Source organism: Canis aureus, chromosome 23, assembly GCF_053574225.1.
Source record: "Canis aureus isolate CA01 chromosome 23, VMU_Caureus_v.1.0, whole genome shotgun sequence".
NCBI classification, from domain to species: domain Eukaryota; kingdom Metazoa; phylum Chordata; class Mammalia; order Carnivora; family Canidae; genus Canis; species Canis aureus.
Window position 1 is genome coordinate 32,072,914 of NC_135633.1, and position 26,953 is coordinate 32,099,866.

A 26,953-nucleotide genomic window follows, 5' to 3' on the forward strand; every position below is an offset into this window, starting at 1 on the left:
GTTTACACTCTCTCTTTCTAAAATAAACAAAATCTTGTTTTAAAAAAGCAAACATCGGGCAGCCCCAGTGGCTCAGCGGTTTAGCGCCGTCTGCAGCCCAGGGTGTGATCCTGGAGACCCTGGATTGGGTCCCACGTCAGGCTCCCTGCATGGAGCCTGCTTCTCCCTCTGCCTGTGTCTCTGCCTCTCTCTCTCCTCTCTGTGTATTCTCATGAATAAATAAATAAAATATATTTTAAAAAATAAATGAAATAAATAAAAATAAAAAATAAAAAAGCAAACATCTAAATATGGTAAATACTTATGCATATTAAGTAATACAGTAATATAGACGGTATAATAAAATATAAATAAAATTGAAAGCTCTATTCTAGGCACGTTTTAAGGACCCAACAGCGGCATAAGACTAATGGCTACCCTATTGGAGAGCACACATATAGGACATCTCTATCACTGCAGAAGCTTCCACTGAAAAATATCAGTCTAGAATATCTCTTTGGAGAAGTCTTTTCAATGGTGGTAAACCTGCTTCTTTAAAGTGCGATCGATTTCCCTAAATAAGCAAAAGACACTGGGACTGCAATATGAGGAACATGGAAAACGTCACGTTGCAAGATGCCACTTCTCCCTGATGGGACACAGTCGGCCACATGGCTTATGAACTCGCTCTGAAGGTCAAAGCTGCCTCTTTCGAACCTCTGCCAATCTCTCCTCCCTCACAGCACTTCATTTCCCAATACAACGTCCTCTGCTTGAGTTCAACTGAAATAACTTGATTTCCCATTTCCCTATGTATCTGCAGATGCAATTTCCTCCACTTGGAAGTTCTCAACTGTTACCCTGCCTGTCTCTGATCATCCCGCAACACAGCGCAAGCCCCACCTCCTCAGTGACACCTTCCCATGCACAGGTGGCCGACCCTCTGGGATGCCTCCCTCCATATTCACACACCTCTTCCATCACTCCTTCACACGGCTGTGTCTTCCAATGCACTGCAACCTCCTGCAGGCTGGGGTCATCGTGTCCCCTGACCTGGCCTACCCAGTGCCTGGAATACTGACTGGACAGTCTTGATAAATGTTAATTAAGAAATTCTGTGAATGAATGACTGCATTCCCAAACTCCCAAAAAGGAGTCCCAAAGAGGTGTCTAGCAATGGCACATCACCTGAATAAGTTGTGGTCCCTTGAGGTCCTGCCTAGAAGGAAGCCTAAGTCATTGGATTGCTGACAATCCAGGCCATATTTACCATAGGCTTAACTTATAAAGGTGTGTGAAGCACAAGATGAAAAGAAGCCTATGGAAAGCAGCTGGGCCATTACCCTGTCTTCAGGACACACATCTGTATCAGTCGGAAGAGCTAAAAACCTACCTGGCTTTTTAAAGAATCCGAAACCACCCTGGCAAGCCATGGCAATGTGGAATTAAGAACCAATGGCACCTCCCTCTCTGTGCTGAGTCATTGGCCTTTGTCTGCTCTGTGACTCACCCCACTGCTTATAAACCACCTGAGCCGCTGGGAACAAGGGAGCCGGGACACTTACGCCCACAGATACGCATTCTGCTCCCCTCGTCCATGTTCAGAATGGTACCCACAGCAACCACCACACAAAGGTAGCTGTGATCCCTCCTGCCTCATTATAAGACAACCGGGTCAACCCCTAGCTCTTTCCCCATCAGTCAGGGATAGGAGGTGGGTGAGACGGTAAAAGCCGGCTGGCAGTCAAGAAAACTGCGTTCTGGACTTGTGATGTGCTACAGGTTTTGCAGTGGGTTTAAATCCCACCGTATGGCCAGTTACCCACCATGGGCTGTGTCGCTGAACATTTCCCAATTCATCTCCTCAAGTGGAAACCATGGTAACGTCCCTCTCCTGGGTTGGTCGTAAGGAGGTGAGGAGATTAGGCTCTGCCACACAGTAGGGCTTCAAAACATTTTAGATAGGGCAGCCCAGGTGGCTCAGCAGTTTAGCACCGCCTTCAGCCCAGGGCGTGATCCTGGGGACCCGGGATCGAGTCCCGCGTCGGGCTCCCTGCATGGAGCCTGCTTCTCCCTTTGCCTGTGTCTCTGCCTCTCTCTTTCTCTCCTTGTGTTCTCATGAGTAAATAAATAAAATCTTAAAAAAACAAAACAAAACATGTTAGACACTATCCCTGTCTCCACGCCTCGGCCTGAAGGCCCATGAGATAACTAGTTTTGTGGGTTGAGGCAAGGCCTTTCTTTCTCTGAGTCCTCAGTTTCTCCAGCCACACAAGTGAGCTGAATTATCCCTTACTCAGTTTCCTTCCAAATCCAAGGTGTGGGAATTTGGGGTATGAGACCTCTTGAGTGATTGTGTGTGTGTATGTGCGCACGCGCGCGTGAGTGCACATGCATGCATATGAGAGAGAAGCAGAGAGAGAAAAAATATGAGAGAAGAGAAACCTTTTTTTTTTAGTTCCCTTAATGAAAGACAGATTTAAATATTTTGATTCCAAACCACGGTGTCCTCTTTGTTTCATATATGATTTTAAAAGCTTATCTTTGTCTTTTAGCTCTTTCAACAATGCAAATCCTCGCAATGCAAGGTAAAAAATTTTCTCCCTCCTGATGACTTAACATACAAGAAAATGTTAAATCCTTATTCTTTGTATTTAAATTCTTTGATGTTTCTAATAAAACAGGTTGGGAAAGGTTGGAACAGAGAGCCATTCTAGGAATCTGAGTGACTAATGCCTTAGAAGGATAACTGAGATACTCAGAATACCCAAGAAGTATAGCAGTCAGAGCCCAGGCAGTCTTCTGCTTTGACTTACCCCTCTAAGATAGGGACAGTGATCATAACCCTGCCAATTCAGTAACCCATGGAGTCAGCACTTCCTAAGCAGTTTATGAAACGATGCTGCTCGTTGGACATGTTCTGCAAACTTGGTTTTTACTCTCATGCTGGAAGTTTGGGAACTTGTATGCACTGTTTATGTCTCTTGGAGATTCACACCAGCATTAGCATAGGCTCTGAGAATTCCTGCAGTCCAAGAACACATTTAACTTGTCCATTTTGGCAAATTTCAAATTCATTTGGACACAAACCAGTTTTTTTTTTTTTTTGAGGTTCTTCTCCCCTGTGGGAAAAATAAATCTATGATGCCCTTCTATATGCCCTGATACCCACGCATATATATGCAATATGGAAAAAAAAAAAACTGCTTGAAACCCAGTTCTAGGAGCCAATGTGGGGCAGAGGGAACAGCGTGCACCCCAGAGTCAGATAAATGCAGGTTTAATCCTAATCCTACCAGCAGTGTAGCCTTAGGAATGTTACTTAACCTTCCAGAGCCTCAGTGTTGCATAAGTGAAAAGTGGGCTGACAGTGTCTATTTCCATAGTGTTTGTGTGTGCATTAGGTGAAACGAGGCATGCGTAGAAGCTTCTGGCACAAGGTTAGTATCTTTAAAATATGACTCTCCCTCCTCTCTCCTCTTCACAAAATCACAAGCTGAGACATTTGAAAACACCCTGGTCATTTTTTTAAATGCTCATAAAACTTTACATCAAATTATTTCCCATAAGAAGCCTTCTTGGAATGTCTTTCCATTACCTAGTCTGCAAGTTTTCATAAATAGAGTCATCTAGAAAAAACATGGCAAGGCTGCTTTAATACATATATGTGAAGGAGGCCTAGTATTTCATACAGCTCTGTGGGATTTAATATCAAGGAATTTGCCTGTGTCAAATATTACTTTATTTAACAGAATGTGATATCACTTGGTACAGTCATAAAAAGCATTGCTATCAAAATACAGCTGTTATTAACATTACTAACAACTGCTTTATCCCAGTGCATTTTATTGATATTGTAACGATGGGCACTTTTGAAATAAGTATTCCTGGCTGATTTTCAGAAGCCTATCTCTCAGCGAGTTCATACGATAATTCCACCAGGGTTTTCACAAGGTAGAATGAGGATTTTAAGATGCTTAGAAGCGAGTCATCTTGAGGTCACCAATAATTAAATGGGAGCTAAAGGAACAGAATATGGAAAATGTGTAATCCTCCTTGGCTCTGAAATAAAAACAGGTATCAGCGAGACATTGCCTCTGCAGGGAGACTTGATCTCAATCTACAGCAGGATTCCTTTCAAGCCTGGATGTCTAGTTCAAAATATCCATTAAAAGTCTATGATGGACTTTAATTATGAGAGGCAGATGATAAGAGTCTAGTTCACTCCCTCCCGTTGTCCAGGGTGGTTCAGAGCTGCCAATCATCACCCCCTTCAAAAAGGCCCAAAGTGCAGATACCACTTTAAAGAAATGGCTGGACTGTGAGGGAGGGGTCTCACCCTACAGGTGGTGCTGACAGAGTGGTGTCAAAATGCCTCAGGGCCTGCAAAGTGCACTCAAAAGACCTCTCACTAAAAGCAGTGACAGTCTTCCATTATTCCAATATAGAGCAGTTGGACTAAGAGACTCCTCATCCCTGCTTCTCATTTCTCTGCTTCTGAGCTCCTTCTTCCCACTTCCATTCACCCCCACCAAATGCACACACCATACACATGGTTTGGAGGTGATCTGATACTGTGTCTGGCAGGCCAACAGGAAGAGTTAGCCTATACACACACAAAAGAGGTAAAGGACAGAAGAGGAAAGAGTCCATCTCAGGAGAAGTACCAGCTATAGAGTCAGGAAGACCTGGGTTTGAATTCTGACTCCCTCACTTCCTGCTAGGGGTCTTAAGCAAGTGTCTCTGAGTCTCCATTTTCTGTCTGTAAAACAGAGCCCAGAATTCCTACCACCTAAGCTTAATACAAGGCCCCTAGTTCATAATAGGACACCTAATAAAGTCATTCCCCTGAAAAGAAAGCAGAAGCCCTGCAGCCAATGTTTGTCTGCCTCCACTGTTTCCTACATAACAACTCCCTCTGCCCCGAGAGAGAAACTTGCTGGAGAGGCCAGCTGAGAAAGAAAAATGTTCAATAATTCAGAAGCACTAACATCAAGTCTGATGTAGGTATAAAAATAGTTACAAAACACCACACTCCTCTTGTTTTCATTACAGCAACCTTGGCTCCCTGGGAGGAACAGGAGGAGCTGGGACTGGCCTGAGGCTGGGGCCGGGTCTGGGGCAGGGGAACTTCGACAGGCTTCTGTTTTGGCTCTTCCAATTATTCAGCTTTGTAAGGCAAGGCAGGAATTTGCTTGTCACCTCTATATTTTAAACCAGCCTTTGGATAGGCTGGTTTATTTTTGAATTGACAGTATGCTCAGCAGCGCTACAGGAGCAGAAAATTCTCGACATCCTGCCTTCTGACGAGACCAACTGGTGAGCTCTTCAAGGATGCTGGACTGGATTCCAAAGTTTAGGTTCAAAGCACCAGGCTGGTAGGCTGCCCTGAGCCCCATCAATCCCTCTAGGAGGCCCATGCCATTGGCCTGTGTCACCCAGAAGGACTATGTTACAGCTAAAAGCACAAATTCTGGGAAAAGAACAAGAAAGATCCAAATGGGAAGCTAACATTTGCCAAGTGTCTGTTATGTGCCAGGCACCCTGCCATGTACTTAACATCTAGTACCTTCTATAGCCCTCACAGCAAACCCCAAGTTAGTTGCAAGCCTCTCCATTTCACAGATGAGGAAACCAAGGGCCTGGGAAGTTAGGAGACACCCACCGCAGAGTTCCACCACGGAGTCGGGGCTCAGACTGAGACAGTCTGACTCCCGAGCCTGTGCTCTCTCCCCTCCACCCTCCGTAAGAGCGGAGTGTGCAGTACGAAAAGGTCTTCATGAAATATTCAGCTGCATTTGTAGCTCCTGTCATGTCGAAGCCAGATCTGAATGCTTACTCGGTGCATTTTTTTTCTTGCAAGGGAGCTGCAGGGAAACAAATTTCCAAGTCGTACTTAACAAGACAGGGAAGCAGGGCCTGTTGTTGGCGGGCTCCAGGTTCGGGGGCAGGTCTAGGCATGTGCCCAGAGCAGGAGGCACGGGGACAATCATGTTAGGGAGGCGAGAACCAAACCTACTGCTCCTAGGAGCCCAGGGTCTCAGAGAGTTTCCTTGGCCACCTTTATAGGAGAGCAGAGGGAGTGATCAGCAAGGGCGAGGAAGCCTGGAAGAGGAGAGGAAGGTTGCGTTCCTTGTCATTTCAGAAAACACAGTCTCATCCTTCAAGTCGGACCCCAAACGCTTCTTTCTTTTTGAAGCTTTCCTTGCCTGTCCCAGTCAACCTGGGTGCAGGCGGTCTTTCTCAGATGTTTCCACTCTGTGCCTGGCTCTGTGCTAGAAGCTCAGTTACTGCTATTCCACTGAAGTGGGAAAGCAGGTATTGTTACTCCTCATTCAAGAGAAAGGAACCAAGACTTAGAGCTTGTTTAATCTGCCAAAGGTCACAAGAGCTGGCACATGGTGGGTGTCAACCAAGGATGGACCCCACAATGATTATCTAGTCAATGGTGCCAAAACTGACCATGTCTACAGATGGTCCAGCCAGGATTTAAGGTCAGTCTTAAATTCAAGTCTGGTACTACCCTTAAACATATCCTAAGTAGCTTGAGGTCTTAGTGGACTCTCTTGCCCCTCTGTCCTGAATGATACCTACTCTGGGGCAGAGCTCACTCAGCAAACTCTTATTGACTGATTCATCAGTGTACTGTGTACTCAATAATGGTGCCAAGGATCGAGATGAGCAGCCCCACCCAAGGGAGCCAGCCATTCTATAACTGAATCTTTATTTATTTATTTATTTATTTATTTTTATAACTGAATCTTTAAAGAAGAGAGTGAGTCCAACTTCCCACTTCCTGGAGGAAGCTTCTCCCCAATACTCTGACGGTCCCTGCTTGCACACCTCCCATGATGGGGAGCTCACTCCCTCCACAGGCAGTATAGTACTTAGGAGAATTGTTCTTCCTGATGCTGAACTGAAGCCAGCTCTACACTCGGCTCTAGCTTCCCTCAGCCTCTGAAGCCCTTGAGGAAACACTGTTGGTTACATCTATGAAACAACCCCCCTGCTCATGTTTTCCTGACTCCTGGAATAGTGAAGTAGAACACAGACTTAGGGCCAGAAAGATCCCAATTCAAATCCTGCCTCCACTGCTCACATAGTTAGTTGGTGATGGAGCCTTACAAGTTGGCCTGGCAGAGTGGCTATAGTCAGCACACAGTAGGCAGCTCAGTACATAGTGGGGATCAAATGGCCTACTTAGCTGGCAGGGTCTGTTCACAGGGACTTAGTTCTCCTTCTGATGTCAGCTCTGTGACATCTGCTGCCCTTCCCTACATCACATACTCTCTGGCCTCTGCCGGCCTGTCTCTGGGGTCCACTTCTGAACAAGTGAATTTAATTCTCTATTATTAAGGAGATGGGAAAGTGAGACGGGTGACAACAACAAATCAAGAAATGACAACCATGGGAGTTACCATGGCAACAGTTTAACTTGAAAAGTTCCAAGAACGTAGTGTAAATTAGAGGCACGCACACATGCCTGAATGTGGGGGCCTCAGAAACCTGCTTTGATGCCTGAGACCATCACCCAAACTCCAGTATAGAATGAATTTCCCACCCTACTTCCCACCTTCAGGGGTAGGTCATGAGGCAAGTTCTCCTTCTAGGAACCTAAATTAATTCTTCCTACAAGGTATCATTCATCAGTGCAGGCAGGTGTCAAGAGAGGCAAAACATCTTCTATTAAAGTTTCGGCTGAAACAGACATCTGAAGATGGTGCACATCTCTCCTGCCAAAGAGCAGACTGGTTTTAAGGACTAAATGAGGTGGAACACCTGGGTGGCTCAGTCAGTGAAGCGTCTGCCTTCAGCTCAGGTCATGATCGTGGGATCAAGCCCCACAGACTCCCTGCTCAGTGAGGGGTCTGCTTCTCCCTCTCCCTCTGCCCCTCCTCCTACTTGTGCACTCTCTCTCTTGCTTGCTCTAATTAATAAATAAAATCTTAAAAAAAAAAAAAAAAAGACTAAATGAGGTCATGTAAGCCAAATGCACACAATTCAACAAAGACTGAGAGCTTCTTATCGGCAAACACTGTTCTAGGACTCGAAGTCACCTGCTTGAACAGTTACCTCTGTGAAAAAAAGGCAGAGATTGCTGCTCAGGGGAGATTTACAATAGTCCTGAGAGGTGAACCAGACAGACAATGGCCAGACCATACAGGAAAGCAGAACTCTAACCCCCAACCTCTGCAGCAACCAGCCCCAAACGATCAAGACTTGATCAACAACCTGCCAGCTTTTTACTGTTTTGCTCCACTTATATTTTAAAATTTAAACCCACTCAGGACCACTGTGAATGAGCAAAATATGCTTCCCAAACTAGTCACGCACAGCTCCCGGATTCTAGTTAGATCGCCTCCAGCTTCTTCCTCCCAATGGCCTCCAGTCCAAGCAGCCCAAAACCTTTATTTTTTTTCACTCGGAAACTTTCCCACCACTCTGCCTGTTCCTGAGTCTTACCAAAGATGATCAGCAAGTGATCATGGCTGACTCCCTTGTAGCCTCTGCTTGTTCTCATGAGTGGCCTTCATTTCCATAATCCATCAGTATAATACAGAAGCAAATTAGAGAGCATGCTCTGCTCTCCCACCTCCCCAACCCACCCCCATACTCAGGGTATTCATAACACAGCAGTCAGTGTAATCTTGTTAAAATGATGAAACATAGTATTTTTTTTAAGATTTTATTTATTTATTCAAATAAATAAAGAGAGGCAGAGACACAAGCAGAGGGAGAAGCCTCCATGCAGGGAGCCCGATGTGGGACTTGATCCTGGGACTCCAGGATCACACCCTGAGCTGAAGGCAGACGCTTAACTGCTGAGCCACCCAGGCATCCCGAAACTAGTATGAAAGCCCACAGAGAGAAGAAAATATACAGCAGGTAAGAGAGGTCTAGAACACTGGGGGCAGGAAGGAGGGAGTTACCAACGCAATGGAATTGTCAGGGTGGGCCTTGTTGAAAAGATGATATTGGAGGAAAGACTTGGAGGTACCAAGCCATGTACATGTCCAGGGGAAGAATATTCCAGGCAGAAAGAACAGACTTGAGGCAGGACTGGGCCTGACTCGTTTCAACAAAGCAAGGTAAGGCCAGAGATGCAGGAGAGACTTGGCATTGAAGGAGGCCTTTACAGGTCATGTAAGGACATGAGGAGCCACTACTGAGTTCTGAACTGAGGAGCAATAGGTTCTGATGTGGGATCTTTACCAGGATCACCCCAGCCCCTGTGTTAAGAATAAACTGGAAAAAAAAAAAAAAGAATAAACTGCAAAGGGGCAGGGCAGAAGCAGGAGTGCACTGAGGGGCACGACTTTACCCATCCAGGTGAGAAATGGGGCTGTGACTAGGGTGGTGAAGTGCAGATGATGAAAACTGGTCAAGCTCTGGGTACAGTTTGATTATAAAGTTTGGGAGAGACTTGAGCAGATACCCTCTGCTCTATTTCCCTCTTTCCTTAAAAACAGAGATACCATTGCAGATCCAGGAAGCCAAATGAGGTCTGGGGCAAGCCCAGTGACCATCTCAACCCTGTGGTGCACTTCCATACACACTGGCCAGGGGCGGGTGCCAGTGGCGGTTGTCTGCTCTGACTCTCTCCAGTGATACCTGGCATTCGTGGCGAGGGACAACTGCCAACATAAAATGCAAGTGATGATCACTTCCTTGATCTAATTCCTACCACAGGGACAGGAACTTAAATTAGACTCAATCCTTCCACAGGGCCTTTAGCAACACCTATCAAAAGCCCTACAAAGCTGCATAACCTTTGACCTAGTAATTTCAGGTAAAGAAATTGGGCTGAAGAACATAAATAGGTACCAAAAAGCACTGATCTCAGCATTATTTACGGTGGTGATAAATGGAAAACAAAAACAGGAAATTGGTCAAATAAATAATGATATATCTTATAATGGACTACTACATAGCTATTCAAAGTCATGTTGGAGAGAAAATTCAGTGGTATAGGGAGAAGATCAAGCTATCGTAAGGTTACAAAACCATGTGTAAGATCAGCTCCAAATGGGTGGCAGGGAGGGGAAATGGGGGATGGGAAAAGTAGGCCTGTACATAGAAACAATAATGGAGAGAAAAACACAGTGTTAAAAGGAACTACCTCTCCACGACAGGATAATGGGTTGTTTTCATTTGTTCTCTGGGTTACACTAGGTTTTCTAAATTTTCTATTGTTTACATGTATTATTGGTGCAATCAGAAAAAACACATTAAAGAAAAACATGATAAATACTATAAAATTTTCAAGGTAATACTTATCTTAGTAATAAAAATTGCTACCTATTCTACAATGTGCCACAAGGCTTAATGAGTTTGAGAATATGAAAGAAGACAAGAGAAGTAGAGAAATATGTAATGGGGAAAAAAGACAGCCTCTTCAATAAATGGTATTGCAAAAACTGGACAGCCACATGCAAAAGTGTGAAACTGGACCATTTTCTTACACCACACACAAAAATAAACTCAAAATGGATTAAAGACCTACTTGTGAGACCTGAAACCATAAAATCCTAGAAGAGAGCACAGGCAGTAATTTCTCTGACACTGGCCATAATAACTTTTTTCTAGATAGGTCCCCCGAGGCAAGGGAGACCAAAGCAAAAATAAGCTATTGGGACTACATCAAAATAAAAAGCTTCTGCACAGTGAAGGAAACCATCAACAAAACTAAAAGACAACCTACAGAATGGGAGAAGACATTTGCAAATGACATATCTGATAAAGGGCTAGCATCCAAAATATATAAAGAACTGATACAACTCAACACCAAAAAAAAAACAAACAAACAAATAATCCAATTAAAAAATGGTCAGAGAGGGATCCCTGGGTGGCGCAGCGGTTTGGCGCCTGCCTTTGGCCCAGGGCATGATCCTGGAGACCCAGGATCGAATCCCACGTCAGGCTCCTGGTGCATGGAGCCTGCTTCTCCCTCTGCCTGTGTCTCTGCCTCTCTCTCTCTCTCTCTCTCTGTATGACTATCATAAATAAATAATAAAAAATTTAAAAAAAAAATGGTCAGAGGACATGGACAGACATTTCTCCAAAGACATACAAATGGCCAACAGACACATAAGAAGATGCTCTACACCACTCATCATCAGGGAGATACAAATCCAAACCACAATGAGCTATCACCTCACGCCGGTCAGAATGGCCAAATCGGAAACACAAGAAACAACAAGCATTGGCAAGAATGTGGAAAGAAGCCTGAAGAATACAGCAGAATACCTAGAACTGGAATCCTTCTGTGGCACCATGAGAATGACCACTGCTGAGTGTGTCTACTGTCAGTGCAGCTGCCACCAGTGAGGACTCCACCATGCTGACAAAGAGATGTGCAAAACCAACGGACTCTATCGCTCTGCGGCACTTCACATCTGCTACTCCCAAACGTGGAGAGATGAGAAGGAAGAGAAGGCAGTAGCAGGAAGAAAGATCAAATTTTGGAACCTATGGGACCTGAAGCAGTAGCATCAGCATCTCCTGGGAGCTTGTTAGAAATGCAGAATCCCAGGCTTCCCTCCTTCCACCCCCTGAATCAGAACCGGCACTTTAACAAGTCCTCAGGCAGTGTCTATCCACATTAAGTTACAAAGTCGTCTCCAGAATACAGCACTCCCCCTTTGAGGTGAATTTGAAATGATCTTAAAAAAATAAAAAAATAAAAAAATAAAAGGCAGCAAGCAAATATTAATTATCTAGAAGATGTAAAATCACCCAAACCATCCAGAATTGCAGGGCTTCCAGGCCTTTGGGCAATGTCAAAACTCTGGCACCAATCCTGGAGAGCTACTACCATAGGATAAGGCTTTCATAGGGAGCAGAGACCAAATACTCCCTCTTCTACGCCAGGAATCCTGAGGCCTTGCTGGCTGGGTGGAGGTTGTGTGTGAATGGTTAACAGGGCTTTGCCCAGAAGTGTACATAAAAGGAGTAAAACCAGGTCAAAGGAATATCACAATATCTCTAGGCAAAGCCTAGCTAGGCCTTTTCAGCACTCAGAATGCAACTGCATCAAAATGAGGAAACAGGCTGAATGAGAAGGCCACACTTTTCTGACCCAGATGCCCCAGTTTGCCAGGAGGCAGGGAGACAATGAGAAAGAAGCCTTGATTACTATATCTGTAGTCCCATGGCTCAAATAAATTAGGTCACCTTCTTCATAAATTACTCAATATGGGATCCCTTTATGCTTCTTTGAAGAAGGGAGGGAAGGAACATTTAATGAGGCTCTACCTTATGCACCATTTCTCAATCCTGGCTGTAACTTCGCATCACCTGGGCCCCAGCTCCAGCTGTTATAGAGCACTCTGGGGTGGGGCTAGGGCACTGGTGTTTGGTAAGAGCTTCCAGGTGATGCTAATGCAGAACCAGGGTTGGGATCCACTGTATTGGGCACTGGGCTGCAACTCAAAGTCCAGCAGCTGACAGCAGCTCAGAGAAGCAGATAGGAATCATCATGAACAAGCTGGTGCCGAGTGACAAAGGGTCAGAGTTGGAATCAGAACCAGGATATACCAGTCTAAATCTAGAGCATTTTGGTTTTTCTATAGACACCTCGTTTTTTCAACAGGCAGGGATGCCAGAGATCCTCTCAGAGTCTGACCTGCCAAAACCGTAAAATCTGAAGGAGGGCTCCTTCAGACCCTCTCAGTCTCCCCTCCATAGCATTGTCCACCACTGACCTGTGTTGACAGTATAGTCAAGGCTCTGGAAACAAAAACCAAGAGGACCAGGAGCTGAGTGGGTGAGGAGGTCACAGGAAAAATAGCAAAGCCAAGAGCTACCAGTCACAAAGAGATATTGCCTGTTAGGCACTGTGCAAATTACTCCAAGAATCCCACACCAACTCATTTTATAAATGAAAAACTCATGGAAGCTCAGAGAATCTAAGTAACTTGCTTAAATTCATGCAGCTACCAGATGACAAAGCAGAGAATTCAAGCCCAAGTCTGCTGGCATTTTCCTGTCTTATATGGCCTTAGGAAGCACTTAATCTAGTATATGGGAGGACCTTCCCGGGTGGAGAAAAAGGGCCCCATGACTTAGCTGTCCCGAAATAAGTTACTTCAAAGGTTCTGGAAATAATGATGCTGATTCAACAATGACAAGGTCTCACAAAACTGCCACGGACATTCTTTCATGACAATTCTGCCACCAACCCTCACAAACCCTCATCATTATCCCCATTTTATGTATATGGAATCTAAGCCTCGGAGATAGGAAATAACTTGCCTAAGGTCCCACAAAGTGTGGGCTGTCCACAAATGGGGTACCTCTTTCATTCTGCCAACATGTGAAGTGTGGCAGATCTTTGGTGGCAGAAAGTCTCCAGGGCCAAGGATCTTATATACTTCCCAGGAAATGGTTCTGGGGTGAGCATCCCTGCCTCTGTTACTAGGCAGCTCGTGGCTATTTTTTTAGTCAAGCAGGTCTTTGTTATAATCATTCAACGTACCAAAAAGGAATCTCTGTCTTATTTGTTCCTTGAAAGGGATGAGTGCATGGCTGGGAAATGCTGAAGCGCTTACACAGCATGAGGATGAAGCACATCCAGGGAAACCAAGGAAAGGAGCTGGTGAGCCTGTACCAAAGAAGGCCTGAGACTCCACAGCAGCCAGACTGGGTCCACCGCCAGCTCTGCCATTCATAAATCCATGTGACAGAGCCCGTGTCATGTGCCCACCAGACGCCCCATTCCTCCCTCTGGAAAGTGGGGATTCTGCTGATTTCACGAGTTTGCTGGGGAATAAATTAGCTTATGTTCTAGACTGCACTGTGCACCAGGCCCTGAAGTCATTTGCGTCTTTATTTACCTGTGTGTGCCAGATGTTCTACTGAAGTGAACACTTAATCCTCACAGCCATGTGATAGGAGATGGGATCTACTGCTTTCCCGATTTTATAGAGGAGAACGTGGAGGCACAGAAGGGTTGCTCAAGGTCATACAGTAAGGAAATGAAGGTCAGGGTCTGAGCCTAGGTCTTGCAGGCTTCAAAGCTGATGTTCTTCCCAAGACTCCATGCTGCTCAGTCTGAGTCACCTCAGGGTGCACGGTCAAATGGGACTTAAATGGCCATAAAGAGGAATTAAGGTTGGACATTAGGAAGTACATCCTTGCCTTGAAGGTCTACAAACACAAATGGATCAACTAGAAATTCCAAAATTGCTACAAAGGGTAGCTTAAGAGAAGCAGGGAGTCTCTGACCACACAATATAGCAGAAAGAGGACAGAGCTGGAATGCTCGGGGCACCGGGTTGCCAAACTTTATAGATTGGTTCAGTTAAAAAAAAAAAAAAAAAAAAGGTAAAAAAATTAAAAAAAAATTAGAAGAAAAAGCTAAAACAATGGTCTCAAGACAATCAAAAATACTATTAATACACAGGTTATTACTTTTAATACTTTGTCTATATCTTTTTAGTCCCACTTCAATGAATGCCTGCTTTAAAAAACATATTTGGGATTTTAAGAGTACAGCATTATTTCTTTAAAACATAATTTTATTTTAGCATTTTGCTGTCACAAAAACACATGTTTGAAAATGACATTTAATCTTTACATAATATCCCACTGTTTGGCTGCCATATTTTACTTGTCCGATCCAATTGTTTATCTTTTTTTTTTTTTCACTATTATAAATAACACGGCAATGAACATTTTTATTCTGACATCTTTTCTGCCCATCTCTGATTATTTTCTTTGGCTAGATTCCTAGAATTGGAATACTGAGCTAAAGGGAACAAGTGTTTCTAGGACTACTGACAGTTATTGCCAAATTGCTTTCCTAAAAGGGTATATTAATTTGCATTTCCACCAGCAGCAAAGGCGAGTACCTGTCTCCCAGCACCCTCTCCAGAATCTAGCATCATCTTAGAAATAATCTTGGCTAATAAGAGAAGTGAAAAATAGTAGCATGAGTCTGCAAAGAGACATAGAATGTTTGATAACCTACCTCATCAGTCTGTGGCTCAACCAGGATTTGAATTTAGGACACTCAGCTCCAGGAGCCAGGTCCCTAACCACTACTGGGGTACTCAGTACTCAGCCACAGCTTGGGCTATACGATTGTCACATGTCAGCTATTGTTTTAGGGAATTTTACATGAGAGTTCTACATGGGCAGAGATCTTTACATTAGTCTTTCATTATCCTGAGCTACTAGACCAACACTACACAATAGAACTTTCTGCAATTACATATCTGCACCGTCTGATATGATAGCCACTATCCTCTATTGAGCACTGGGAATCTGGAGAGTGTGATTGAGGAAATGAATTATTAATTTTATTTAATTTTAATTAAATTTAATTTAAATTGTGACTAGTGACTACCACACTGCACAGTGCAGCTCTGGAATATCTAGAGCATCACCCAATAAATATTTATTAAGTGATAAACTTGTGTAAGCTCTTAATTCCACCTCTCTCTACCGTAAGTCCTGCAAGGCAAAAGTTTGCCACTTCCATCCTCATCTCCATGTGTCCATTTGTTCTCTCAGATGCAGGTTTAATGCCATTTATCTGCCATGTGGGGGTGATGTGAAGATCACCTAATTAATGTTTGCAAAGAGCTGCATTGCTGACTGGTTCTCAGAATAACTGCACGTTAAGAAAACATTTAAATGAACAATTCTCATCCACAGGCCAGAGGAGGGCTGAGTTTATTCAGTAAAGAGCTAGTTTTTCTGACTCACTCTGAACTAGATCCTTCCACTGTGGACCTCATCAATACACACTCCTTTCATCTGCAAGGTTCCACCAATCAGAAGATACTGAAAAGTACCTTCACAATGGTTTTGATGTCACAGTTTGATGAGTAAATTAATAATACAAACAAGACTGGGGAGGGCGGATATCTAACCAACTTGAACAAATTATTTTTAAGCTCTTAAGCACTTTCATTGCTTGCATGATAATGAAGCAAATTTTTAATGTCTTCATCCACTCTCAAAGTAGACCTGGTAAAAAGACTTCTAAAGAAAAACACTTTACTAAGCACTCACTTATAATTACATGGCATTCCAGAAAGTTATAAAGTTGCTATTCTAGAAGAAACAAGGGTTTTGGAGCCAGAGAGGCCTATGATCCAATGCTAGTCCTAGGTGGACGACCCTAGGCAAATCGCTTGCCTTACTGAGTCTCAGTGTCCTCACCTAGAGCATGGGAGTAACAGCAGCTACCTACCACACAGAAGGCACTCAGCATGTGTTTGATGGACTCTTGCCCCATCCTTTTACCACCTCGACAACCACTGGATGAAAGAACTGTGTCCCTCCCTACTCTGCCTGCTGAAAGATGCCAATCCTCAAAATCCAAAATGGTTAATACTTAATAGTGCCAATCTATAAACATAAGACAGCTTCTCTTGACATCTGGTGGTCATTATTACCACTTTCTGAAATAATGTCAGATAGGAAGTAGCTAGAAACCTGGCTACTACTGAAAGTGGGGACCAGGGACAAGCATCATGGCATCCTTTTGGAGCTTATCAGAAATGCAGACTCTGGTCCCTCTTCCTATCTACTGAATCGGAACCTGAACTTTAACAAGACTCTTGGGTGATGTACACACATATTAAAAGTTTGAGAAGTACTACCTTACAAAACACAAATCCACACTCCCCTCACAACCTAATTTCATAGTGAGGGAAACTGATTCCAAGAATGGGTAAGTGTCTTACCCTAAGCCATAATGTGTTAGCTGCAACCCTTTTGCTTGACTTTAAGGGGTTCAAAGACCAGACTTTTAGAATCGACAATCATTCCACGGCAGGAAATTCAGCTCTTTAAAAGAAAACATTCTTAAAACCTAATGTTCTTGAGGATTATAATGATATATCAGTTGAATCTAAGGATCATTCCCACTGTGGGCGCAAGCAATAAGCTACCGCCCAGTCCACAAAGAAAACGCAAGACTCAGGAGGACAGGGAGTAGGGGGCACTGCACAACTGCTTTTGAGATCCTGCTACATTTATGTCCTGTTTCCTTTTTTATTTTCCAAATAAAAGAAAGGCCCTGATTTGATGTTCAGAACATGACAAAGGACAAAAAAGGTTCCATTGCCTTCCCTAGTGAAACTGGAGAGGTGTCAGTATCAAAGGCAGCATCTAAACACTTGTCAGAATTCAGAGTCTGCGACCAGTGGAGTGGGTTTCCTCCATGGTGACCACACCACGGAACAAGGCTGAGGTGACCTCTCTCTGATCTAAAGGAACTCCTGATGTCTCCTGCTGAGTACGGGGACACCTTAGAAATGGGAGGACTGGATTTCCCCCCGTGGCTCCACTGAATTCTTTGTCAGATGACGAGTCATCTAACCACAGGGAACAAATCTTTTCTGGGTCACAGAAATTTGACACGTGAAAGCAAGACTGACAAATACACCCTTTCATTGAACTGGCCCATACTAGGATGGACAGATATGTGCAACTATTTCCACTTTGGAAACAGCATGTAGGCACATTAATTTAATTTTTTACTGTGCCCAGGCACCATGAAGAAAGACAGTTGGGCGGATTTTTCAGCAAAATGCCCTGCAGTGGGTGGGGATAAGCTTGCTGTGGGTAGTCCCAATTGTTTCCTTTGTCAGATTTCCTAGGCGGCCATTCCAAGGCCTCTGAGCCAAAGGAAAAGGGATGGGGGAAGGGCAGGGAGGGGTGAAATCCACGGCCTGAGCAAATGCTAGACACATACACTTCTCTGAGGAACTGTTTGTCATTCACTGTGGAGCCAGCCCCACCTACAATACAGAGGAACATATTTACATATTTCAACTCCATTGCTGGCTGAAGCGCTACAGAAAGTGATGATTCGTAAACAGCCAGGGAAGAAAAATGTTCTCCAGAAAGGATTTGCCTATCACTTCAGCAGAACAGCTCAAAGTTATGCAAATCCCTGGCTTGAGGTTTGATGGTCACCCTCACCTCCCTCTACTACCCAGGCTCCCAAGCCTATAAGGGATTGCAAAGTAAACAGCCATATTCTGGTTTAAAAGACAAAGTAGAAATCACTAGAAGCCTACTGCTTCTCGTGTGTGACAGAAGCCTTAGCATGGCATATGCCTGTGACCCTGCAATCCTACTTTCTAGGAATTTATCTTCAGGAAATAATAAAATTACACAGTGTGTACAAGGGTGGTTACTGCAGCTTTGTTTCAATCAAAAAAGAACAACTAAAAATAAGCAAGAAGTCAAAAAATTTCAGTGCTGTTTAAATAAATTATGGCACATTAAAACACTGAGGTTCTATGTAGCCATTAAATATGTCGCCATAGGGAGAAATGTCAGAACATGGAAAGACTTATCATTAAATGAAAATACATATTCAGTATATTACGACCATGATCTCATCTTTTTACATGCATAAAGTCACAAGTTACAACTCAAAATGTGGTGAAACTTATTTTCTGCTTTCTCCTTATTGCCTTACCGTGCAACTGTGAATATATATATATGTATATATATTATCAAAGTATATATATATATAGATATATATATACTTTGATAATTAGAAGACAATAAAAGTTTAAGAACTGTAACAAACTAATAAGTATATAAGGCCCAGAGGACCTGAAGATGTAAGAATCTACACTTAACACTGTTTCATTAGAAGCTTTTCTTATGAAAAACTATACATTCAGGGATCCATAATATGCTGGACATCCTGGGAACTGGGGCACGTGTCACTTTCAAAGTGGCCTCCATAGCAGTCTGTCAGTGCAGAGAAAAAGATAGAGTGATTCAGCTTTCAGCTACAATAAGCCAGCCTGATAAACCATGTAAGAAGGCAGGTAAAAATCGGTCTCTCAGATCTAGAATTGACGTTGATTTACCCCGCTAGGCTCTTGGAATCAAATCTGCAAGGAGGTGATTTAAATCCCATTGTTCTTTTGTTTCCCATTTGAGATTTATGGATGTGGGAGATGGGGACAGGAACAGTGGCCAGCTGGAGATCCAGGCAGAGTGGCTGGTTATTGGAACTGGCTAGGGGGCTGAGTACCCAGGTGAGGATCTAAACCAGGTGATATTCAATCTCATTTTCTTCAACCCCTCTGAGTTAAAGAGTGTAAGAGGGCATCTTACTTGAGTCCCTTGCTTGTGGTGTCCGGCAGTCTTTGTCTTAAATTCCTAATCACCCTCTTTCCCATATTTTTAACTCTTGATCTGGAAATATCAGGTTATGTAACATGCCAATCTGCACAAGGATATAATTCTGTCATAAAAAGGGATTCAATGAGGGAGAAATTCTAACAAAACTGGAAATGACTTTTCTAAGAAAAGAGAAGATATTTTTGTTTCAAGCACTTGGGCTGTTTTTAAATAGACTGTAGATGCTGGTACTTTTTGGGCTGTTGATTTTCCTGCCCAACCCCCACCCAACAAGTGCACAGAGCTGGAAAGGGATGAAGGAAGCGCAAGGGAATGATCCTCAGTGACGTTTTGTGACACTAATCCTTGTTTTGTCGTAAACTAGAGAATATCTTCCCATTTACAGGAGAGAACAGAAGTTCCAAAGCTAACTTGCCTAAGGCCACATCGCCATGATTTCTACCCAGTAAATAAAGGAGTTAAAGTTACACCCCATCAATTTAGTCCCGCAAAACCAGGTAGGGTCAAAGAGATTATACCACAGAGAGTCCGATCCATCGGGGGAGAGCCCTTGGAGATCCAAACCGCCCACTACTGCAATAGCCGACCTCCCACTGCAACACCTGTTCGGCGGGGAGCTCACTACCTCATATTCCAGATTATTTCCTTCGCTGCAGAGCTGCCCTCTGATGACACTCCTTTCGGTTGCTCCCCGGATCCCCCGCCCCGCAGGGACCAAGGCTAACCCTCCCCCACCTCCACAGTTCAGTAGGGCGGTTTGCAGGCTTGGGGCCCCCATTCTACCCTCCATCCCCGCATAGGAAGCTGGCAGACGGATCCAAGAAATCTCTAAAACCGATGCCCTCCATCCCTGACAACTTCCCCACCCTCCGAAGACGGTGAATTCACACGCCAACCCCCACTCCGCTCCCGCTCACTTAAACACACAAGCTGGGAGTAACCCCTTCCCTGGATCAGCCCCCTAGAGCCCCCTAAAGCCGCGGGACCCTCTACGTCCTAAGTTTTGCCTGGACAAGCTCGGGGCGTTCACCGGGCCCGGCCGCACGCCAGGCTCCGCGGGGGCTGCGCTCGTTCGCCCCGGGAAGCCCGCTCAGACCGGCCCAGTCCGCGCCGTGGACCGACGCGCATCACCACCGTCCCCAGGAGGGCGGGTTCTCCCACCACGCCTCACATCGCCCACAAAGGGGGGGCGATTCCGTCTCTGCGCGAAGCCGGGCCTCGCCGCTCGCCCCACTTGCAGGCTCCCTCGCGCTCGCGCGCTCCCCCTCACCCCACGCGCGCGCACACACGCGCACACACGCGCACACACGCGCACACACGCGCGCGCACACAAACTTGCTTCCACCACCACCTGTGAAAACATCCCTCCTAACTTCGGCGAGGGGAGCTCCGGGGCTAGCGGCGCGGCGGAGCGGCGGGAGCGCGGCGGGAGCGCGGCGGGGAGGGGAGGGGAGGGCCGGGCCGGGGGCGGGGGCGGGGCGGGGCGGGGGGCGCCGCGGGGCCGGGGCTCGGGTTTCCCGCGCTGGCCCCGCCCACCCGGCGGCCCGGCTCGGCTGACTGCGGCGCTGCTCGGCCCTCCCGGGAGCTCCGGGGCGGGGGCCCCGCAGAGGACGGCGGAGAGCGCAGGGGGCTCGGCCCGCGCCGCTGCCCCGAGACGCCGCGGGGAGGCCGAGCAGCGCGAGTGCGCCGGGAAACAGGTTGCCGCCGCGCCCCGCGCCCCGCGCCCCGCCCCGCCCCGCCGGATTCCCGCCCTGGCCCGGCGCCCCCCGCCCCCGCCCCCGCGGACCCGCGCGGCCCGCCCGGAGCCTCCCGGGCTGCCGGGCCACAGGCGCCTTCGGCAAGGTCACGGCGCGGCCGGCCGGCACCTGGGGAGTCTCCCGCGGCGGAGCGCGGGCTTGGCAGGCAGTCGCATTGTTAAGGATCATGGCAGCGGCAGGAAATCCGACCGGCCCCGCAGGTCTGCGCAGGGAGGATTTATTTTGCAGCGCGGGACACACTCAGACAGCCCCAGCCCCGGGATTTCAGGGAAGGGGATGCAGGGTTTCGGGACGGAGCAATGTGGCAAAAACAAAACCCTGCCCCCACCCGGGCACACCACCGCCTCCGGCCTGCGGGGTGGGGGGCGGGGGCGGGGCGGGGCGGGGCGAGGGAGTTCAGCGCCCCTGAGCCTCAGACTTCAGCGTTCCGCACGCCTCTAGCGCTCGGGTGCCTGATCCCTCTACAGGCGAAAAAAAACCCACAACGATTTTAAAGCACTTCCACTACTGTGGTTCCTCTGTCAAAGCCCATCGACACGCTACAGGCTGCGGCAGCTCTGAGAAGCAGTCGCCACAGAAGCAAACTGCAGTCCGCGTAGGAGCGCAGCGAGGGGGCGGAAGCCCTGCAGCGCACTCCTCCCCATCCTACCCCGGGGGCGCCCAGCCTGCCCGGGAAGCCGGCATCGGGTGCCCAGGGGCGGCCAAGCCTGGCGGAGGCCAGCACTCTCCCTCCTAACCCCCGCCAGAGCGGGTCCGGACGGCTGGCAGGCTTGGCATCTCCAAGGTGAACCAAACAGCTCAGGCAGGTTCCTAAACACAGGAAGGACAGGCGCTGGGTGTGAACGACGGGTTGGAGGAGATCAGGGGGGCAGAGAAGCGAGGCTTCGGGATTCCCCGGGAGGCAAAGTTAGTTTCCTGAAAGAGCATCCCCTGCAAGGTCTCCCAACGCCTCCCGAGGCAGGCTCGGGCTCTGGGGACTCCATGGGCCCTGGGTTCTGACTGGCTTTTTCTCTCTGACCAATCCCGGAGCCTCTACTCAATTCCCAGCTCAATAACCGGTTCTTTGGGGACAGTAGGATCAGCACCCAACGCGACCCAGGAAGTGGGCGCCGTGGTGCTGCCAGGTGTCTCCCTGCTCCCCGGCCCCGGTCCCGGGATGGGTGCGCCCCGGTACTTACATTCCCCACGCAGGCAAACTTTCAGTCTTGCCTCTCGCGAACGCGGTGCTCGCACTACGGCGCTGGGTAATCACTGAGCCCGTTTATATAATTGCCCGCGATGCCGCGCGGCGGATCCCGCGTGCACGGCCGCACAGCTCAGCACTTGGGCACCCTCTCGCCCCCGCACTCGAATCCCAAGCGTGCCCGCCGCCGCCTTCCACAAAGCAGCAAGGCGATCGCGTGGACTCGTCACATCCAAGGGTGCACGCAGGGTCTACCAAAAGCCGGGCTACTTTAATGCGCCCCTTTCGCGGCAATGGTGGCTTACGGATAACTGCATTTCTACAAACGTCGTCAGGGCTGGGGGTGGGTGGGAAGGAGACAGAGAAACGGACGGGGGTGGGGGGAGGTTGGCACGGCTGTGAAGAGGGCTCTTTACCCAACCCAGCGGCCATACCCTCGTCCGCACGTACCAGGGTGCACAAATCGCCTTAACGTGTCGCCCTGAAAGGGAAGCCAACTTCCAAAGTTAGAGACCACGCAGTTGAATTTCCAGTACTTTCCAACCTCGCCTAGGCGGGGACAGGAGAAGGGGCGGCCCGCGGCCAGCGCAGCCCTCCCCACCTGCCAGCCAAGGAGGACTCACCGGTGGAACCGTCCCTCGCCCCCCGTGGCTGGCTGTGTATTCCCTGCTTGCGCGTACACACACACACACGCACGCACGCACACGCACACACTCTCCAATACCACCTTCACGTCTGCTTCCTTCATTAGACTGCATTTTTAAAACGCGAGGAAAATGACGGAGCCAGAGCACATCTGTCCGAGCCGGGGGTGCGAGTAGTCACACACACACACACACACACGCGCGCGCGCGCGCAGTCACACTCACGCGGGAGCGCTCTGAGCGTCCACCCGCGGCGGCAGCCTGCACTCACCGGGAAGGCAACGTCCGCGCCGCTGCAGGGCGGCGGGCGAGAGCCGGGGAGCCGCGCGGGCTGCAGAGGGCGCGGGGCCGGGGTCGCCCTCCGGTTCCCCCGCTCCCCGCGCCGCGCGCACGGGGCCGCTGCAGCCAGCGCTCGCCCCGCAGGACAGGCTGCAGCCGCCAGAGCCCGGCGCCTCCTCCCAGGCTCCTCCTGCGCCCGCCGGGGCCCAGAGGCAGGCTGGTTCTGCAGAGGGGCTGCGGACGCTGGGGCTGGGGCTGGGGCTGGGGCTGGGGCTGGGGCTGGGGCGGGGAAGGAAGGGGATCCCGGTGAGGAGGAAGGCGAACCCGCGCGCGCCGCCTCGCTCCCACCCGCAGTCCGGAGTCCCGGCCCCGCGCCCGCCTCCCGGCTCTCCCCTAACCTCGGCTCCCGGACTCTCGTCCGCGGCGGGCTCCGGGGGCTGCGGCGACGGGGGCTCGGGCTCCAGACCCGCTCGCCTCGCGGGCAGCCTCCCTCCCGTGCTCCCCCAGCGCGGGCCGAGGGGGCAGGCGAGCGTCCCCGGGAGCCCCCGGCCGTCCGCGCGAGCGGCCCCGACCCCGCCGCGGCCAACCAGCGAGGACGGACGGGGGAGCCGGCGAGACGCAGCCGCGGTCCCCAAGGCGCTTTTCCGTGGAGCGGAGCGCGCCGCCTTACCGTGGCTGCAGGCTGCCACCGCCGGGGACGCGGGGAGGAGGGCGGCAGCGAGGCTCGGCGGCGCGGCTCCTCGGCTCCGCGAGCCCGAGCAGGGCGCCCAGGAAGGAGCGGGTCCCGGCTCCGCGCTCAGCTCCGGCGAGACCAGCAGCAGCCCCCGAGGGCAGCGGAGCCCGAGCGAGCCTGCAGCCGCGCGCGCACGCCCGGCTCCGGCTCCGGCTCCGGCTCCGGCCCGGCTCCGGCTCCGGCTCCCGCTCCCGCTCCCGGCCGCTCCCGCTCCCGCTCCGGCTCCCGCTCCCGGCCGCTCCCGGCCGGCGTCCCTGCCAGCACTGCTGCCCCACATGAAACAGCTGCAATCCCGAGGCTTCTGGGGGGTTGGGGCGGCTGCGTGCGAGCGCGCGCGTGTGAGTGTGTGTTTAATAGCTTCCCTCCTCTTCTTCCCCTCCCTGCCCGCTCGCCCGCCTGCCTCCGTCCCCCACCCTCGCTCTCACACACACACAGGGCGAGCGAGCGAGCGAGACACACACACGCGCGCGCGCGCACACGCACACGCACACGCAGGTTACATGAATGGGAGGCGGGAGCCAGCCCTGCGGGGCCGGGCGAGCCGCGGGGCAGGGCCGCGCCACGGAGCCGGGGGCGCCACGCGGGGACGCGCGGCCTCCCGGGGCCCTCGCCGCCGCCCGGCGCGCCCGGGCTCTGCGTCCTCCCCCTGGCCTCCTTGCACTCCGCTCCCTTCTCCATCTTCGCTCCCTTGTGTTGCCTTTTCTTTCTCGAATCCTCCTAGTAGTCTCAGTTCAGTGTCTCTCTCGCTCTGCTCTTTTACCGTCTCCGCTCGCTGTTCCAGGCCCTTCTCCAACTTTCTCCTTCCTCGTCCCGACTTTCCCCTACTTCCTCTCCCCCTGCCTTTTGTTCTCTGGCCTCCCGCGTAGGCCCTCTCCCCCGTGCCTCCGAGGTGCAGCCTCTGCTCCCCTCGCCCTGCCTCCCCCCCCAGCACACACCCCCTTCGCCGGTCCCCGGGGGCTCCTGGGCCGGCGGCTCCCCCCTCCCCCCCGCCGCCCCCTGATGCTATTTCACACCCTCGACACTTTTCCGGGGTCAGTCCCTCTCGCGTTGCTGCTGCAGCACAGCCAGAGGTAATTAAGAGCTGAGAACTTGAGTTCCTTCCTCAGGCTCGCAAGATGCCCAAAGAAAGGCCCTCCCTCGGACAACTTCCCTAAAACCATGGTAACAGCTACTCAGTCGTGATAACAATCATTTAAAAAATAACTGCAGAGAACGTGGTCCAAGAGATTTGTCCTTCGCATTTCTGGACTGTGATCGCCAGCACAGTTAGAGAAGGGCATTTTCGCCGGGTGGGAGAGGCAGCTTGGCGCAGGGGCAACTTGCAAGGGCTTTGGAGAAAATTCCCACCGCAGCCCCGCTGCATGTTAGCCCTGTGACCTCGTGCTCTCCGTGACCTCTGGCCCTGCCTCCGGTTTCTCATCTGTAGAATGGAAGGTCATACCTATCCACCCCTTATGGTGAGGGTTAAAAGAGAGAACAAAGCAAAGAAAGCACCGGACAAACTGAAGTTCAAACAATGTGACTTCCTTTCTCCTCCCGCAACCTTTTTTAAAACTCCTTTCACGATCCACTACATTATATCTCCACGACCTAAAGTGTGCAGGGAAGGAGGAAATGTGACAATGATAATGTTACAGAAGGGTGAATCAAGGTCTAGGATATTTTAAAAACTCTGTTGTATGATGACCAGGAGGCCCGTCTAGCCAGTTGCTGTCTGCTGATTACAGAAACATCACAGAGATTATAAACTTGGGGTGCTGGGATGCCCCTTCAACATCTCCTAACCGAGACTTCCCAGAAAGTCAGGGACAGAGGTAAGAGTGGATGGGAGGTTTCCGTGCCCTCCATTCAATCTATTTTTAAAATCTTCATAACTGAACACTGACCAGTGACAAAGCCTAGGAGACTAACTAGAATGTCAAGTCTCTGCCTTTGGATAGCGTTTATCAACTTTTTGTCTTCACTGCAGATATCAAATGGTTTATACAAGCTGTGATTGACAGTTAGATTCGGTCCTTTGACAAATATTTGTTGACCACCTACACTGTGGCTGGCACCGTCATGGGCTCTGGGCATCCAGTGGTGAGGCAAACAAGCCTTGCCTTTGTGAGCGCAGAGTGCAGTAGACATGTCTGGTGAATGTGTAATAGGGAAATGAGTCACATATACCTTGAGAAATATCGTTTGTTTGGTGGACAGAATCTTTCCAAATATGAAGTCCATGGCAGAGGGGATAATAAAAGAATCCTTGAATGACAATTCTGGAATTTTCATTCTGGACTGTTCATTCTGTGCGCCTCATTTGACTGATGGGAAACCAGAGGCCCTGGCTAAAATTAGCAGGTGAAAGTATGATGAGAAACAAGATACCTTGCATAGTCTCGAAGAATCCTCGATTAATTTCAGAGAGAGAAAAACAGTAATTTTACAGTTGAAACACCTGGCCAACTCTGCCTTAAGTAATTAATAAGTCAGTATCACTGGTAATGTGATCGGTAGACATCATGTGCCTCCTGATGTGACCCATTGAAAAGGACATTACCTCCCCTCTGTGGTAGTCCTGCCAAAAATAAATAATCTGAATCGAATCATGAAGAAACATCAGACAAGCTCAAACTGAGGGCCATTCAATGAAATAACTGTCACATTCTCTTCAAAAACACCAAAACCGCGAAAGAGAAAGACTCTGCCACAGTTCTAGATTAAAGGAAAGGCTTAGCTCTCGTGACAATAAAGGTAACATGTGGTCCTGGATTGGGACATTAATAGGAAAATGTGAATTTCTTTATCTTGATAATCACTGTATTTATGGAGAAGGCTTTCCTTGTTTGTTTGTTTTTTCTTTTTTTTACTTTCCTTGTTTTTAAGACCTACATGACTGAAGTATTTAGAGGTTTAAAGATGAAGAAATCCCCACCTTCAAAGAGAGGCACAGTATGGTAGGTTTCCGCCTAAGGGACAGAAAGAGTCTGAGCACAGAAGATTACCCAACCAAATCCTGGTGGGTAAGGGAAGACTTCCTGTAGGAGGTAGTATTCAAGTTGAATTTTGAAGACAAGAAAGTTAGCTAGGCCGTAAGGGAAAGAAGGCGCTTTTTAAATAAAGGTAACCTACAGGGACATGAACAAAAAGCATGCGGCACATTATGGCCTCAGAGTTGGCACATGCAGGGAGTGCCTGGGACCATCTAGACAAGTAGGTTGGGTTGGATCTTGAAGGGACTCGAATGAAGCTGAGGAACTCAAACATCTTA

General features: G+C 48.7%; 1 protein-coding gene across 4 annotated transcripts in view; it reads right to left on the bottom strand.

Moving 5' to 3' along the window:
* TENM4 (teneurin transmembrane protein 4) overlaps positions 1 to 26,953 on the bottom strand; it is a 2,712,352-nt gene that overhangs the window by 708,107 nt on the left and 1,977,292 nt on the right. Inside the window, exon 1 of one of the 4 annotated variants that reach the window (XM_077867225.1) lies at positions 23,638 to 23,774. The exons of 2 other annotated variants lie outside the window; for them this stretch is intronic. The gene's annotated coding sequence lies outside the window, so the exon portion shown is untranslated. Of the gene's footprint in view, positions 1 to 22,039; positions 22,113 to 23,637; positions 23,775 to 26,953 lie in introns of those variants that run through there. One more of the 4 variants, XM_077867223.1, reaches the window with a different exon arrangement.